The sequence below is a fragment of the Macrobrachium rosenbergii genome, chromosome 47 (assembly GCF_040412425.1).
Source record: "Macrobrachium rosenbergii isolate ZJJX-2024 chromosome 47, ASM4041242v1, whole genome shotgun sequence".
Taxonomy (NCBI): domain Eukaryota; kingdom Metazoa; phylum Arthropoda; class Malacostraca; order Decapoda; family Palaemonidae; genus Macrobrachium; species Macrobrachium rosenbergii.
This window is the reverse complement of record NC_089787.1, coordinates 36955624-36967718: the sequence shown is the minus strand read 5'-3', so window position 1 is coordinate 36967718 and position 12095 is coordinate 36955624. Positions and strand designations below refer to the sequence as shown.

The 12095-nt window shown below is 34.3% G+C and overlaps 1 long non-coding RNA gene across 2 annotated transcripts in view; it reads right to left on the bottom strand.

The window, feature by feature from the left end:
• Nucleotides 1-12095, bottom strand: part of LOC136830763 (uncharacterized) — an 870103-nt gene that overhangs the window by 97638 nt on the left and 760370 nt on the right. The window lies entirely within an intron of this gene.

Sequence of the window (12095 nt, the reverse complement as noted above, 5' to 3'; positions counted from 1 at the left end):
ATCTTGCTGCCCTACCACTTGCTTAAACTCCCTTTTTTTTTTTACTGTCTTGAGCGCTGAACGGCCGAAAGGCAGTGTCCCAGTGCTTGGCATATATATATACAGTATATATATATATATATATATATATATATATATATATATATATATATAATATATAATATATACACAGTATATATATTTATACATAAATATTCATATATATACATATATATGTTATCATTCTATAAAATACACACACATGAACTTCGAAATTTATCACATTTAAGACGACTTACAATACTTATATTCAGTTTCAAATATTTATCTTTATATTCTGCCAATCAACTTTTGACTATTTCAGACTGTACAGCACAAATAAATCAAAACGAAATCTTCTAGGCAGGTAATCTGTGATATTCTTTTCTAACCAAGATACTGAGAAAAGGTTATATGTACCGCAACTGAGACTGATGAAGACTACAAATTTTGCATAATGAATACTTCACACCCAAAGATTAGGGTCTAAACCGTAAGAAACACTTGCATAAGATGCGAGTGTACTGCAAGTACACCTTTGGAGTACAATTATTACATAGTACATGAGTACAATTATTACATACAAGAGTACAATTATTACACTGTACAAGAGTACAATTATTACACTGACATTGTACAAGGGTACAATTATTACATTTAAATTGTACAAGAGTACAATTATTAATTTACAATGTACAAGAGTACAATTATTTCATTGTACAAGAGTACAATAGTACAATTATTACATTGCACAAGAGTACAATAGTACAACTAATAACCTATGAAACTAATATAGGTTCAAACATCGAACAAGTAGTTAACATAAAGATTTGCAATAGGAGACGATTAATATAGATAAAAGTACACGAGAGCATAACAAACTTTAATATAAATATTAAATACCAAATTCTGCGTTAGAAAAGATACGAGAAAATAACACAAGTGCAATTAATTCTTTGCAAAGACTTTGTGTTACACGCATATTTATCACGGCAACATTTTATCATGATGCAGTAACGAGCGTAATTCTTAAAACTTAAGGTGAAATAGTGCAAGCTTATTTCTCGGAAACGATAAATAGTTTTAAAAGTGTACGATATTTCATAAAAACTTATGCTATAATTTTTCAGAAGCGCATTCTTCTCACTGTTTTACCTTTAACATCAAAAGTTCAAGCGAAGATGCTATGCATTACTGCCCTAAAAGAATTCTCCTTGTAATTTTAATAATTTATTTACATCTTCATCTTTTTATTTATTAATCTGTTATCTTTGTTTTCCTGCTAACTGATCTCTTCTTCCTGTATTCTTATTGTCTTATGTATTTTCTTTCATACCAACACCATATTCTTTGAAAGCTTGGATTTAGTCACTGGCCCCTGCAGACCTGTTCCATTTGAACAGGGTTCATCTCCTGAATAATAATAATAATAATAATAATAATAATAATAATAATAATAATAATAATAATAATAATAATAATAATAATAATAATAATAATAATGACACAATATTTGGTGGTTAATGTCGATGACTCCTCATATACATAAAAAATTGCTTTCTGGGAAAAAAAGACTGATACATAATGTGAAATTTATTGTTCACAATCACCAGATCTTTACAATACTGCAGCCATAAAATGAACGCCTCACTTATCGATTTCCTAATATTACTTGGTAAGATTTTTACTGAAATCCTTCGAAATTCAAAGCAAAAGAAATGAAGAATCTCTCTATTCCTGTACCACGCCTCTACCCAATGTCCTAAGGGTTCGATGATCGGAATGGAATGGAGAAATTCTTCTTTTCATTCATACTAGAATATTTAAAAGATGTCAGAGCAAATCGTATCTAAGATTACCAAGAATTCAAGATTTAAGCCTTCAATCTATGACTGCTGGTTTTCCAAACGTACATTACATTCTTAAACACCTTTTGGCGCCAGAGACCACGGTAGTTGTAACGCCAGGTAACTTACAATTCTGACGAGCACGTGCGCGCTCTCACACACACACACACACACACACACACACACACGCACACACACACACACCCACAATTACAAATGAGCACTCGGAGCTCATTATAACTCACTGGCTCGATCCTAAGACCAGCGAACACCGGCCTCTTTTTTCCACTGATTTCTCCACCATTCACGGTCTTATCCAGTTAGCTCGGCTTTTGACTTTCGTGATTTGGTTGCTGGTTCGTGTCTATGTTTCCACGGAACTTCACGTAAGTCCATAGGTCAGTAGTGTTTGCGAAAGGTCTACTAATGTCTTCTGGTGACTGAAACTTCATATTTAAAGCTAAAAGAAAATTGACATCGTAATCAGATGAGCGGGTGTTCGCTCAATTGAAGTTATCAAAAATTGTAGGATACAATTTCAACAATAATTAATTTCATGTCGTCTTATCATTGAATGGGAATATAACGCATTAATTTTCAACAAATCATAATTCGATGTTGCTAGCATAAAAAAATATTTCTAGTAATGCTATTTGCAAAAACTATTTCTTGCCTTATCAACAATGGATTGTAACAATTTAGCAGACGATGCTTGTGGGACTGTGTTTGCACAAATAATCATATTCTTTGTAACCGCCTTAGCTTATACATCGTTTTTATTTGAAGAGTTTTGTTTTATATATATATATATATATATATATGTGTGTGTGTGTGTGTGTGTGTGTGTGTGTGTGTATGTGTGTGTGTGTGTTTGATGTAGCTGATGATGTGGAAGTGTTCTCAGCAGAGGTTTATACTCAGATCAGCGATAAACAAATGAATCTGACAGTGACTGCTCTCTTGACTTTCTTTGGATCCAACCCTTACCAGGGGAACCGGGTTATTGATAAACACATACATACATACTATGCATGCATACATATTAACAATAGTTTTAGCCACCAATTTAATAAATGAGATTTTAAAATTTTAAATATTAAGCCACACGTAATTTCGTCATCATCGAATTCATGAAATCTTGGGGATTAATGAAATAAGGTACACCTTTGAAATAACTTATAATCAAAGGAAATTATGTATGATAAGTTCGCCTGCAGTGACCATGTTTCTAATATTATGTCTGTTTGGTTTTGAACATAGATGACAGCGACTTACCTGTAAACAATAAAAAAGGAAATAAACAACAGTTGAAATCAGTCCTAAAATAAACAAAAGCCGTTTCCGTAAATATCAACCTGGCTCGATCATTCATTAAGCTGTTACAGAAACGGTTTGAGAGTCACTCTCCCATATCTACTTTATTTTCAGTAACAATCAGAAACACTGAAGAGAATACGATTGCCATCGCTATTGAGAAGATAAGTTTAGAAACTAAAAATGAGAGTAAAAAACGAAACATATTAAAGCTACGTTTTTAGAGCAGCCGAAAGATAGCGACGATCCTGATGTTACACTCCTCGTTACAAGCAAGGCGTACTGACGTGGACGCAGGTGTACAATTTTTGTTTGTGTCATGCACACACACACATATCTATATATCTCGTTAAAACTCACTGCACCTCTGGTAGCCTAACTGAATTATGTACATGATGGTTATTCAACTTTGGTGGGTCACTGTTAGGGGGTGGGACAAAGACCTAGGACTAGCAATCTCGTCCCAACGTGCTTAGCACGGACAGGAAAGTTGACACCTTAAGCACCCTTTTGTTAGCTACAAGTCATGTAAATATGTATGTATGTATGTGTGTATATATATATATACATATATATATATATATATATATATATATATATATATATATATATATATATATATATGCACACGACATTTAGCTTAACAAAAGGGTGTTTAAGGTATCAACTTTCCTGTCTTTACAAAGTACGTTGGGACGGGATTGCGAGTTCTAGGCCCTTATCCCACCCCCTAACAGTGACCCACCAAAGCTGAATAACCATGATGTGCATACATATATATTATGTATATATATGTATATATATGTATATATATATATATATATATATATATATATATATATATATATATATATATATATATATATATATATATATGTTATGTTGTGTGTGTATGAAGCCTTGTTTGAATAGAACATTAGTCGAATATAAACGAGAGACGGTAAAAAAGAACATCTTCATTTGGCGCCCCATTTCATTTAATAATTTCAACACGTTTTGAAGGCCTTGAAAATAACAACTAGAAATAAAAAAAATAATCCAAATCAAAGTCTGAGGAATAAACAGGTAAACGATCGGGTGCACAACATTCAGGCCTTTGCTTTAAAATGATGTATCGTAAGTCAGTCACTTGCAACCTAGATTGCTTGCAGGCATGCTGCCACTGTCAAAATATAGTTCCCGATTAGTCAGTCATGAGTTGTGCATGACCTTTAACTTACCACCCAGTCACCAAATAAGAAAAATCTTGAAATAGCCAATAAGAAACAAGGAGTCAATAGTCAGTGAATGGCTATCTGGTAACTTTTGTTGAAAGCCGTTTGCCCCCGCAGAGGGGCAGAGTCGTCAGTGCAACTCACGGGGTACACCTGGGGACCCTAGTTGCAAACCCTTTCATTCCTTTTACTGTACCTCAGTTTATATTCTCTTTCTTCCATTTTACTTTCCAACCGCTCCTAACAATCTTTTCATAGAGCAACTGCGAGGTTTTTTTCCCTGTTACACCTTTAAAACCTTTCTACTCTCAATTTCCCTTTCAGCGCTGAATGACCACACAGATCCCAGCGCTTGGCCTTTGACCTAAATTTCATATTCCATTCCATTCCATTCCATTGAAAACCGCCTGTGTTCATTTTACCAGTCTTGGATCCTTAACCACTGGAAGTGAAGTCTCCAACCATCAGCTAATCACCTTTAAACTCACAGTCCTTGATCAGTCGGTCCGTTATTAGATTCGCAGCTAGTGGCATGCACAAGCTATTAGTTACTGAATGACTGGCTAAGCTTTTAGTTACTAAATGTGATTAGCAAGTCCTTCAGTTACTAGTTTCTCGAACAGCTTTACTCACATTACCTATTCATTTCTCGACCCCTTAGCTAGTAAGCGAATACGCAAAATACCTAACTAGTTAGTTAGTTGGTCATTCTTAACAATAAAAGAATTGGATAAAAAGTAATCCCTAAAAGGAGCCCCCCCGCCTAGGCTCCTGGGACTAGTCCGATAAGCGAGGTACGAAAAGAGTATTTGGACGGCTGGCAAATTCAGACATCGATCTGAGTGAAAGAATATATTTACAGGAGCTCGAATAAAGGGAAGCGTTTCTCCCTATGCAAATAGGCGAGACAGACGTCTCTCCTGGCGTGTAAAAATATGCAGATATTCATGACATTATCATATCTCGAATGTGAGTCCGGCGTAAAGGTATCGTAGTGAACAGATCCTGTCAACAACGGGGAGCAGATAATATCGCAGCGAACACTTCCTGTCAATAACGATCAGCTGATAAAAGGGTTAACGAATGGGATGAAGAGTTGGGTCCCTCTGTATTTCATAGATTTTTCTTTCTAGCAGCTTTTATTTTTTCTTGCAGCTAAAAGATTTTAGACACTATCTACTGACATTTTTATGTTAGCGAATAAGAACCGAATAGATGCAAAGTTAATGTTGGTGGAGTCTTGTCAAGTAATTTGCAGCAAACAGAGTGGGGCTGTAAGGGAAATGTTGTCACCTTTGCTGTTTGCCTTTCTCGAGGAATTTATAATGAAAGAGATGAAAGCGAAGGATTAAATCTAAATAGATGAAACTCAAGATAAATCCAAGAAAAACATAAGTGATAAAGGTAGAGTATGCACAAAGGGATAAAATGACACTAGATAGAGAAAGGAATAATGGCGTTGAATATTTCAAATACTTAGGAACAAAGACGCCCAGTACACGCTCTCTAAAGTCGGAATTTGCTGACAGACTAAAAATGGCAAATCTAAGGCGTCTGTGACGTCAAAGGCAATTTTTCCTGGATAAAGCAATTTGGCAATTTTCTGAAAATCACATCTAAGTCCGACCTACACAGCATCTCTCCTTGTACTGGGGCAAACAATTTGTTTGAATCAAGGAAGCAATTCAGAGAGAGAGAGAGAGAGAGAGAGAGAGAGAGAGAGAGAGAGAGAGAGAGAGAGAGTTTTTACACGGCAAAATCTTGGATTAATTTCTTTTGCAGCAGAAGAGGTTTCGGCTCAGGCTGGTCTCTTGGATACACCAGTTTTCAGGCGTCGTCGACCCTCACACACACACACACACACACACACACACACACACACACACACACACACACACACACACACACACACACTCCTAATGAATTTGGCCCTATGAGAAGAACGGGAAGTTCAGAAAAATGGAGAAAATTAAATAATTTCTTTTACGGTAGGCATAATGTCGTGAGCCATTTCGAAGCATCTGTAGTCAATATAGTCCGTTACAGGTACAGCTGACTAACTAAATTTCTCCGAAAAGTAAGGGTAAAACCCACTGTATATGTATATACGTATGTGTGGATGAGAGAGGAAGAGTAATTTTTAGCAGATTTAAAACTCCCAGTATTAATCTTACGTGGAATGAATTTGGTATTTGGTGAGGATCAAGATATTCTCTCTCTCTCTCTCTCTCTCTCTCTCTTTCTCTTTCAGAGGGCGCCACTGTGGCATGATTAGGGGGTGGGTACTTTGCTGAGGCTGAAAAACATTGGCTCCGTAAGAGGATTTAGAAGGAGCTCATTTATATCCTTTAGAGCAGTCACTCTGTCGCACCGTATCCTTTTGCTCGGAGATAAAAAAAAAATGATGAAGAAGAAGAAGTTGGGGCAGACATGAGGATTATGGATAAAGACTGAAAGGGAGGCATGAAAAAGAGGAGACTAATGATTTATAACGACAGCAAAATAATTCCGGTATGCTTTCTATGAAATAAAAATAAACCAGTTAACAAACACAATTCACTACGTAGGTCGTCAGAGGTAAAGTGGATTTACAGGCCCAAACGTTTCTCCCTGTGGGATCACTTGTGATATATATATATATATATATATATATATATATATATATATATATATATATATATATATATATATATATATATATATATATATGTATATATATACATACACACACATATATATATATATATGTATGTATGTATTGTAATTTCCACTATGGTCCCGTGGATGAAGTACATAATAGGTCCTCACGTGAAAATAAAAGGAAATGGTACCAAGACTTTCAACTTTTATTCCAAGGTCATCTTCAGGGTACTAAACAGAGTAAAGAAAACAACATATACAAGAAAGCAATATGGGTCACAAATATCACAAATAATAAAATATGTTAACAAGCTATTTAAGTATGTAAACAACATTCTTCAAAAAACAAAAAACATACTTAGTGGAAATATGTAAAAAATCTAACAGCTTGTCTTACTCTTACATCCTTAAGAATAAAGCTTTTTAACAATTCGTCCACCTTAAAAAGACCTTCGCTATGTATGTATATAAATTAGCAAACATTAAGCTTCAAATGTTTGATATCCAATTCGCTCTGCCTTGGGAATGTTGTTTGTCGTTTGTCGATTATACTTCCCCTTCTGTGATATTCCCGAGGTAGAGAGAACTGGATACCAAACATTTGCAGCTTAATGTTTTTGAATATAAAAGTGTCATGCTGTATGTGATAAAAATATATATACCTATATCTATATTTATATATATATATATATATATATACATATTACTTAATCACTATTTTTATACTTCAACTATTGAGCAACAAATAGTCCATTAACGTTGCAACCACTGCCTTTAAGGCTGTATACAGGGGACAGTGACTCATTGCACTTAACTGTCAAGTGAGATAGGAATGGATTTCGACTCTATTGTATCAGTTCCTGTTGAATTTAGGTTGTGTACTTGGAATATAAATGTTTATATTTATACATATGTATATATACTGTATATATTTATATATATACATATATATATATATATATATATATATATATATATATATATATATATATATATATATATAATATACACATATATATATATATATATAAATACATACATATATATATATATATATATATATATATATATATATATATATATATATATATAAATATTATATAAACTGAAAGATTCTACAATACACAGACCTATCTAGCTAAGTATTTCAAATAATTTGTTATATTAAAGTCAATTCCGAAAAATGAGTTTTCCTAAAATTTTCCAGAGTAACTGAATCTAGCTAAGTTTTTAAAATAATTTTTATATTATTTTAGTCCACTTGAATGATGAGTTTTTCCAAAAGATTATTTTCCAGAGTAACTGAATGTACTGCACTATAAGGGTAAAATGGAAGTTTCACATTCATTTTAGTCCACTTGGTCAAAACTCAGGTAGGGAGTTGTCATTATTATATGACAGTAAAGGCTACTTTCTGGACTAATAATCATTCATGTATGTTTTCTCTCCCTCTTTTAGAGAGATTTTCTCCTCAGAGAGGGAGAAGATGGTCATTCAGAGAGAGAGAGAGAGAGAGAGAGAGAGGGGAGAAAGAGAGAGTATCAAGCAGAATTAACTTGATCCACAAACGAAAGAAGAGCTATGCATAAACATTCTATATTTCCCTTTACCTTTTCTTACTTCCTAATGAGCACCGTATTCTTGGGAAATTTGAATTTCAAGTCAATGGCCCTATGGGCTCGTTCCATATGCATAGGGTTCATCTTCTGAATAATAATAATAATAATAATAATAATAATAATAATAATAATAATAATAGTAGATATTCGACAGGACAATACACCGCAGACGACCTCTCAATATCCACTTACTTCAGATCACATCCAGGGCATGTAAGGAAGATCTCCCATGAAATTACGCAAAGGTTTATGGATGCTGAGATCGGGCAGATATCGCCTTGATTCCGGGGCTTTCGTATAAGCCACCGGTGCCACGAAGCCCCAGAGATCTCAATGGCTGGCGACTGTCTCAAGAAATTTAATGACAGTGTCTGGGAGAGACGGAAAGGTTGTAATAGTCGCTGGCGTTATTGTCGTTATTGTTCTAACAAGGCAATTTCATCCTCTAACTGTTGAATCAAGGGTGAAATATTATTATTATTATTATTCAGAAGCTGAAGCCTATTCATATGGAACAAGCCCAAGGGGGCCACTGACCTTGAAGTTCAAGTTCCCAAAGAACATTGTGTTCATTTGAAAGAAGTAACAGAACAGGAAGTACAGAAGGAAGAGGTCAATTAGAAACGAGAGAAAATAAAAATAATCAAATAAATAGATAAAAAATTAAGTAAATTATAAAATACAACTTTCATGAACTTAATACGTCTAGGGTACAAACACGTTGCGTCTCAAGCAGAGAAGCACCAATTAATGGTTCTGGATCCCTCGAAGAATAATGGTTCATTAGAGGCCTAAAGATCTCCTTATGTGTTGCATAGGGAAAAGGCTTATTTTCACTGAGCTGATTAATGCTTTGGGTCTGAAGGATTAGGTTATTTTACGTGGCTAAGAACCAACTGTTAACAACGGACTCTGATGTGAAGAACCACATTCTGACTGAAATGACCTATGCTAATTGCTCATTGGCCGGTCGGAGAGGTTTGCATCATCATCATCATCATCATGAAGAATTGTTATAGGCATCCCGCTTTAATGTTCTAGGTTAAACATTATGAACAGCACTTCATCTGAATACTACAATGGTTTTATCGTTATCATCATCATCATCTCCACTACCGCTATAGTGTTAATCATTTCAGTATTTCTGACAATCATTCTTTATCATTATGGCAATCATCTCCACCACTGTTATATAATCATCAGTATTTTTGACAATCATTCTTCGAACATCATCATCACTCTTAACCTCATAACCAACATAACTTAGCTCAATCCTAGTTGACATTTAACTTCACTGGCACTGTGTATTTGCTAAACTGAAATCTGAGGCTTGAAACAAATGCGTCGTTTGATATCCTGTAACAAAGGTCCCATAGTCGATCCTTTCATGACAAGACATCAAAGCGCGGGAGGACTATCCAAGATGCCTCGGATATTTTTCCACTCAAAGTCATTTCCTTGGTAAGAAATCAGGCAAATTCTCCACCCCGCCCCCACCGACGAATTCATCAATGATCGTCGGAGGATGATGACAAGAATGAAACGCTTGTAAATCTGAATTTACATTTCCATTCCATATCGCGGAATTAACAATTTACGAGCTATGTGAATTACATGTACTTTCCTTACGAATGAAAAATACGTTGACACAGATGGGGATAACTTTTTCTTTTGAGACTGCTATTTTCCAGACAGAAACTGGATTTCCCCGAAGACGTTTCATTAGCTTAAAGTATTAAGATAATAAAAGAAACATGGTAACAAAGACTCGTAAAACAGAAATGGGGCATAAAAAACCCTCAGTTGAGAAATGCTCCTCTTGCAGCCATGATGAGCAAATGTTGCTTAAGCTTACCTGGGTTTTTCCGTTGAAGCTTACGCACGAAGTAAGGAAAGAAAGCACTTTCCTACAAAAACTGTACTGTGTTTTGTACTCACTGGAACTGGCAGCGCTTCACACATCGAAACCAAACAAACTAATATATATATTTATAATTTTCTCGAGTTGAAGCGGGAGTCTCTCTTCATCTTCACGTTCTCTGAAAAATGGTTTCGGCCACCACACATATCTGCTCTGTAAAAGCCATTACTCTTCGGATTGTTCGGTTAGGGCACTGCCCCTACCAGTTCTTGCAAGACTTTGGAATTCTCTCCCTAACTCTGTTCTCCCCAATTCCTTACCTAAACTTAGACGAAAGGAGTGTTTAGTGGTTCTTCAAAGCTAAGCCGTTTTTTTTCACACATACTTCTTACGTTTCCATAGGGCCTGATACATATAATAGCACCGGGTGCCTGACCTGGACCTAGCATCATCATATTTCAAGAGTTTATGGGAAGCATCATAAAATTTGTACTATATATATATCAATAATAATATATATATATATATATATATATATATATATATATATATATATATATATATATATATATATATATGAAATTTTTTATCACACTGTGATTTATATATATATATATATATATAATATATATATATATACATGATGTGGCTGTATATATATGAATGATAATCTTTCATATATATATATCTTATTCTGGGATAGATGATGGGCTGTGAGGCATCTGAATGATAATCTTTCACGCCAGGTGCTCATATCTTATTCTGGGAAGAGATAGGGATATGATAATGACCATCTGTCTTTCTCTAATCCATTATATATATATATGGAAATGACATTAACATAAATATATATATATATATATATATATATATATATATATATATATATATATATATATATATATATATATATATATATATATATATATATATATATATATATATATATATATATATATATATATATATGTGTGTGTGTGTGTGTGTGTGTGTGTGTGTGTGCGTGTGTGTGTTTTATCGTTTCCAACGCTATGTAAAGCTAAAGGCCTCAGAAATTTCGCCACTATGTCTTTCTGCATCCCGTCCGGAGGACATGTCCAAACCATCTCTCATCCCACTGCATCACTTTCTCTCCTACATTACTTAACTTCGGTAATTTCCCATTGGGTACCATTTTCCACTCTATCATGCCAGCTGAATCCTGAATCTTTTTAGGGTTTGTTAAATCAACGTCATCTTTTATATTTAGTTAGAATGCCATATCGTGATTCATGTTCTTATGGCAATACCAATCGTACGGGGCTAAGGTTATATATGCATGTATAAATACATACACACATCTCAAATAAAATGTGAATGTTATGTATTAAATATTCATGATTCATTAGTTACCGTTATATAGTAATTCTTAAAGGTAAGACCTTAAGGCGTGATAAAAAAAAAAAGTGCTCCCGAAACAACACTTCATTCTTTACCATTCCAAAATCAAAATGTTATATCCATTCCTAAACCTGTCGATTTAATCGAGCTAATGCACACAAATTCCGCTGTTATGTTTATGTTTCAAATGATTAAAAAGTCT